The sequence below is a fragment of the Macadamia integrifolia genome, unplaced genomic scaffold (assembly GCF_013358625.1).
Source record: "Macadamia integrifolia cultivar HAES 741 unplaced genomic scaffold, SCU_Mint_v3 scaffold149, whole genome shotgun sequence".
Taxonomy (NCBI): Eukaryota; Viridiplantae; Streptophyta; class Magnoliopsida; order Proteales; family Proteaceae; genus Macadamia; species Macadamia integrifolia.
In genome coordinates, this window is record NW_024868226.1 from 155,299 (window position 1) to 162,448 (window position 7,150).

Here is a 7,150-nt window from a genome sequence, read left to right on the forward strand (position 1 = left end):
ACAAACAATGCAGCAAAGTTGGAAAGAGGTAAGTTGATTTGTCCCCTCTTCTTTATAATCTATGTATACCTACCAAAGGCTTGTGGAGCTATTGGAAGCAAAGGTAGCAAGCTCCAGGTGTGGTAGCCAAGAAAAGGAAAGGAAAAAAGAGAAAGAGAAAAAAATGAGGAAGAAGAAAGAAGAAAGAGAAGAAAGGAAAAGGAAGAAGAGAAGAAAGAAGCAACAAAAAGGGAGAAAGTGCTTATACTTGCATTGATCTTGTTTAAGCCGTATGTTATACATCTATGATTGTTTTAATTGAGCATTTTGATTCTAGATCGATGATAAAAGTGACTACATAATGTGATTTTCTCACATTTGCAGATTATAAGATCATGCGCATAAAAAATGCTAAATGGGAGGATCCAATGCAATCTAGACACCGGTTTACCCATGGATTGATTCACATGTGATCAAGGGCATGATGGAAAGAAGTTTCATTGAAGCAAACAAGGGAAAATGAGGAGTTTCACCTTAATTTAGAAGTTTGACCAAGAGATTGAGCCACAAAGAAGAATCGGACACGGGAGGACTTGCGCAAGTGTAGGGGCATGATGGTGATTTTGAAAGATGAGGAGTTTGTCAAAACATATTGGATATTGGGCTCGTTGTGTTCGTAATTTAAATGATGCATCTTTAATTTTGGTTAGAGTCAATCTGGGGTCAAGATGGAGAGATATAGCCCCAAAAGTGTTTTAGACTAAGTTGGAATTTAAGTTGAATTTTATAATTTTTAAAAATTAATTATATAATCTCTCTCCTCTCTCCTATATGTAACTCTCACTTTCCCATCCCTATTTTTATTTGGCTTCCTTCTTTCTTTCCCCCTTTCTTCTCTTACAAGTATCTTTCTCTTTCTTACTTGGTTTCTAACTCTCATCTTCTTTATCTTGCAAGTATCTCTCCCATTCTTAAATTACTTCTAACACATTCTCCTTAGCCTATATATAGAGACCGAAATCACAACTTGAGGAGCACAAAAATTTTTAGAAAGCTTTTTCTTATGAGCTTTTTCTTTTCTCTTGAGTTGTAAGTAAAGATTGAAGTTGAAGTTTGAAGTTCTTAAGCTTGGATTTTACAGTACATATTCAATAAAGTATTTCTTTTTTACATTCTTTTTAATTTCATATTTAATTCATTATCATGTCTTGTCCATCTTCTAGCTATTTTTTATTCTTCCTCATCCCTATAGTTAACTAAGTCTTGCAATTGAGGATTGGATGAAACCATGAGATGAAGAGCAACTTGTAAGCAATTGATGCCCGTTTTCTTAATTCCATGTAACCAAAACCCTATTGCAAAGTTAAAATTATATATGCCATTGATTATCTTTCGTATGCATAATTACCAACTTCCAATACGGTCTTGCCTAAAATCTAATGCTATGTATGTATTGAATTACTCATGGGACATGTTAGATTAAAAAATCCATGACTCATAGGGTTAGATTGTTTGTTCTTAAATCTCATGTTGAATTCTAATTCCTAAGTGCTTCCCCACATCATAATTTCACACCTCTCTAGTGTTTGCATAATTTTAGGTTCATTAATTCATTCTTGCCTTAATCTTAGGTTCACTTTATTATTGCATATTCAATTTAACTCCATAATTAATTCTTGCCTTTCACCATTGTCAGTTTAGTTTATTTTAATTTGTGACAACCTCATTAGTTAGTACATTCTGCCTATGTTACAATTAATTTTTCATAGAACTCACCTCCTTGTGATCGATCTGTAGCTACACACGACCCGTGCACTTGCAGTGTTACTTTATTTCTCAATCAGATCTCATCCATGCACTTTTGTGTGTATATTGGAGTTTGATTAAAGCCTTAAAAAATTGATTGAAGTGTGTTAATAGTGAGTTATTTAAGACAAGCAAGGAAAGTGAAGGAAAGAAAAAGAAAGTGAGGGATGTGGACAAAAATAAAGCATGAAAGAATACTGCACGATAGCAAAAAGACAACAAATAAAGCTTTTATCGTGCCAAAGAAGTAGGGAAGAACTTAAGGCATTGAAAGATATGAACTGGGGGTGGTGGGTAGGGTAGGAGGCAATTATGGTAAAGAAAAGACTATCTAGCATGAGGTAGGTGCTACACTACCTTATGCATCAATGGTGAAGAAAAGTGAAAAGGTTAATGTGAAGTGCTAGTGCATAATTGAACAGTCAATTTCTTGACATTAAAGAGAAGTTGAAGCTTTCAGTTAGTAGTGGAAGATCATAGATTGATTTCGAGGTTCGCAAACACATCTCTGGGTATCTCAAACAATGGTTGTAAACACCTTCTACCCTTAAATTTATTTTCATATATTGTCTAGATATATGTATGTATGCTAAGTATATGAAGTTGACATTGTAGATCTCTACTAGCTTGTGGAAAATTGTAGGGCAACACATTATAAGCCTATTATCTTTGGATTGTGGTTTCTAGTTCTAACTAGACATAGGGACATTAAATCCTTGGTAGTCATTAGTACCTAAACATTGCCATGAGTGCAACCTCCTAGTTTTGTGTTAGGTAGAATTATAATTAGTGCCAAGTGCCCCTCAGTTTTATACTGGAAAAATTGGGTGTAAATACTCCCAACTATAAAAGCAGTTAAAGTAGTGTATCAAGTATGTACGAAGCCTTTACGGGCACTACTCCAAGGACATAAACATTTTTTGAACCCCATAAAAACCCTTTGTATTGTGGGTATGATTGATTCATTATTCTTGTACTTGTAGGGATAAAAATCAGAGATGAATCCTCTTCTCATTTCGCCCCTCTCTTGCAGGGTTGCGATCCCCACTCTCCATTTCTCGGTGAGAGTTTTCTTCTTTGTTTTTTCCTCCTTCCTCCTGTTTTAACTTCTTACCACCCCTTTTAGATGATAATGTCCTCAGTCTTCTTGACTACACAAAGGGGATAGAAAAAACATGATATTTGGAGTCAACTAGGATTTGAGGGCCTAGAACCCAGTAAAGGAGTCCAGTTCCAATTTAGAGATTAAGCTCATATAAGAGGTTAATTTCCAATAATGGAATTGAACCCCCATATTTAACTTAGGTATAGGTCTATGTCATATTACAAGTGTGGGAAGGTGTTATGCACCCACCTCTTCCAAAAAAAAATCAGTTTTTCTGTCAAATACTTGATTTTGAATATTCTCTCTCGAGAATTTTATCATCCCTAGGCCAACATGCATATTTTATTTGCTAGAAGGATGTCATGTTGAAAGAAACACGTTAAGAAATGAATTATCAATTATGTTTGTATCCTATTCTACCATATGAAATAAAGGAATTCACTATTTATATCATGTACTCACTCTAAATGATAGAAATCAATATTATATTATCACATAGAATGATATAAATCATATGTGTCATAATAAAAACCAATATCATATGATTACATAAAATGATATAAAATCTATTATAAAATGATAAAAATATATACATAATCATATGGAATGATATAACTAAACTAGAAAATCACATAAAATGTATACTAATTAAGTAAACTAATTATTTTGAAATCACACGAGATAATAAATAATCTGCTGATCAATATATCAATAATAAGAAAAAAGTTAACTATAGGCATACATGGAATAATATAAAATGTTAACTTAACCACATAAAATGATAAAGAAAATAACTTAACTGTATGAAATAAAAGCAAGTTAAATTCATCAGCACGTGAAATGATAAAAACAAAATTTTTTTCATATAAAATGATTAAAAAAATTAATTTATCAACATGAAATGATAAAATAAAAATCTAACTTATCCACATAAAATGATAAGATGACTATCTTATTATCATAAATGATAAGAAAACTAACTAATTTTAATCATATATGGAATGATGAAAAAACTAACCTAACCAAATAAAATGATAAGAAGACTAACTTAACTACATGAAATAACCAATAAGTTAATTTCATCTACACATGAAATAATAAGACTACCATTTTCATATGAACTAACACATAGAATCAAAGAAAAATAAAATTACTTGCAGAAGGTTAAATAATTACTTATAATCGTGTGCACATATTTTGGGAAATTTATAAGTGACAAAGCCTAGCTTTCTTCTCTTTTTATTAGAGGAAATAGGAACCCTAATACTTAGGCAAGGATTCAACAATGGTTGGATGACATGATTCACTTGAGAATAATACAAGTAAGAGTATAATAATGATACTCTAGGACTTTAGCTTATGGAGCTCTTAGGAAAGGATGCTCTTTGTAGCTTTTCTCTTATCTTCTACCTCATTTTCACTCACTCTATATCCATCTCTTTGTCTCTCTCTCTCTCTAATTTTTTTTTTATAGATTGTATTGTGAAAGAAACACTAACACATATGTAATGAGGTAAACAGATGGCACTATGGGGTAGAGTGGTAAAAATCTGATAATTCATGTTATTTTTTGATATAAACCTCTCCCAAGCTTGACACGTAAAGGTATATGGAGATTAGGCAAATATATTTTTCAGATAATAAAGTAAAAATCTGATTTTATTGCAAGATATCACCGCCTAATCTCCCCTACCTCAACACGTAGCAAGAAGTTACAAAAACTCAATTTCATAAGGTTTTCATGGATTTGGAACCAAAGCTGTAAAGGCTTCATAGCTTTGGTCAAGGTTTTATGATTTTGGGTCCAATATAGTGTGAGCTCCAAAACCTTATAGGCTTCACGGCTTTGGCCCTTGGCCAAGCCAAAAGCGGTTTGGGGCAACTGGTTTAGTTTGGGTATGTTTAGGTTGGTCCAATTTGTTTGGTTTTGTATGGATATGTTCAATGTTTAGGGACTTATGTTCAATCGAACTCCCCGTGAATTAATGCACAATGGGTTTGGTTGAGGGTAGCTAGGGTTTTTGCTGCAAATTTAATTCCTTTACAAAAGAGAGGATACAAGCCACACCATTGTCCAAAATTTGTTATCGTCAAGGGAGACAAAATCAACTGTCTACAGTACTGTATTTGGAGTACTATGGTCTACGAGATGGGTATGCATACCTAGAAACACATATGATAAGAGGCTAGTGTGTACACGAATGTGTATATGTGTTAATGATTTACTAACAGAGATTTCTACGTTAGCGTGTGTGTGATTGCATACATTGCTAGTTAGATTGCCATGTTAAGTGTACGGATAGGGGAAAAAAATAAATTTGATACTATGATTTACACCCCTCTCAGTGTTAGATGGGACTCAACAGTATGGTGGTCATATTAAGAAGCTAACTAATAGGTAATGACCTGAGGAGTTTTTGGACTAGGTATACAGTGGAGTATAACATTTGTTCTAAACTTAGAGTACATCTCATAAATTGATATATTATGAAAATTTACCAATAATGATATTGATTTTTAGAAAATTCCACCTAATTTATACTTTCATGAGTGACCCTTAATATGTTTCATATCTTTTGAGCTATAGAGAAATTGGAGACTCTAGAGTACTTCCCCAGGTTCAATGAACAAGTGATGGCATTCATCTCCCTATTTGTTGACAATGTAGTCCTTTTTGTGTGTTATTCTCCAAGAACCTCCCGGCATCGTACTCACTATACCAACTACTTCTTCAAAAGAAGTAGTTGTAGGTGCATTTTACATATTTTTTCAAAATGTACCCAATATTATAGTCCATAGATAAGAGATAACATCTTGTTTTCCCATAAATCATAGTTAGAGCCACCGAAGAGAAGTGGTCGAGTACTGAATGCTCTTTTGCCTTAAACATTGAATGGTATTTTCATCCTTCGAACTTTTTAAGGTTCAAGATGAAGGAACCTTGCTTATATACCAATTATTGGATTGAGACAATCAAAAGAGGGTTAATTGGATAATTAACAATGTATGGACAATAAAATTTTCTTTACTAAAAAACTCGAAGACTAAAAAAAAAATTATAAAATAACGAGAGAACGATAGATGTGATTGTTAAGGGGGCATCTCTTTGACTTTCCACTAATTGTATTCAAACATGATCTAACAATACAATTGCTTTTACGAGTTCAATAACAACCAAAGTGCTTTAGCTCACACTCAAGCTTTATGGTTTTCCTAGGTTTATAAGTAGTAACCATTTATAACTTTACTAAGTTGAGATGAAGAAAACATGGCTCAAATAGTAATGATGATAATCACAAAAGAATGCCATAGTTAGAATAATGATAATAGTTATAATATATAAAATATAATAATAATAATAATAATAATTATTATTATTATTATTATTATTATAATTGTCATCACTTTAATTTATTTATTATTATAAAATAAAAATAATTATAGATATTGATAAATACTTATTCTTGTTATTATCATCACCATCCATGATTATAATTTTTATTTATTTATTATTATAAAATAAAAATAATTATAAGGATTGATAAATATTTATTCTTGTTATTATCATCACCATCATCATGATTATAATTTTTATTGTATTATTATTATTATTATTATTATTACTACTACTATTGGGGGTGAGGTAGGGGTGCACACACACACACACACATAGGTCATTTTTATTATAAATGTCAAATGGCATTTTAATGGGCGAGCGTGTGGCGCAACAATTAAGTTGCACTATTGTAACATGTTGGTCACAGATTCAAAAAATGAAAACAACCTCTCCTGCTAAGTAGGGGGTAAGATTGCGTACACTTATCCCTCCTAGACCTTGTAGTAGTGGGAGCTTCGTGCACTATGTTGCTCTTTTTTGACATTTTACTCTCATTATAAGCACATGTTCATTATAATATTCAGGATGAAATTGTTGTACGTGTTATTCACCCATCCACCACTGGAAACATCACTTCCCATCTGACTTGCATGTGTTAAGCATGCTGCCAGCATTCATTCTGAGCCAGGATCGAACTCTCCAGAGAGTCATAGTTGATAGTATTATAGCTTCATTGTCTAGACAAGCAGATTCGGTTCTTTCATTCTAAGGCATAAATCTATACTGCGCTCAAATCCCTGGAGTTCACGCCTAAATATACCATCACTAATCACCCCAAGTCAATCCCCGAGCCTCTATCCATTCTCATGATCATGCGGGGGAGCAAATCAAAATAGAAAAAACTACATTGGGTTTAGGGATAT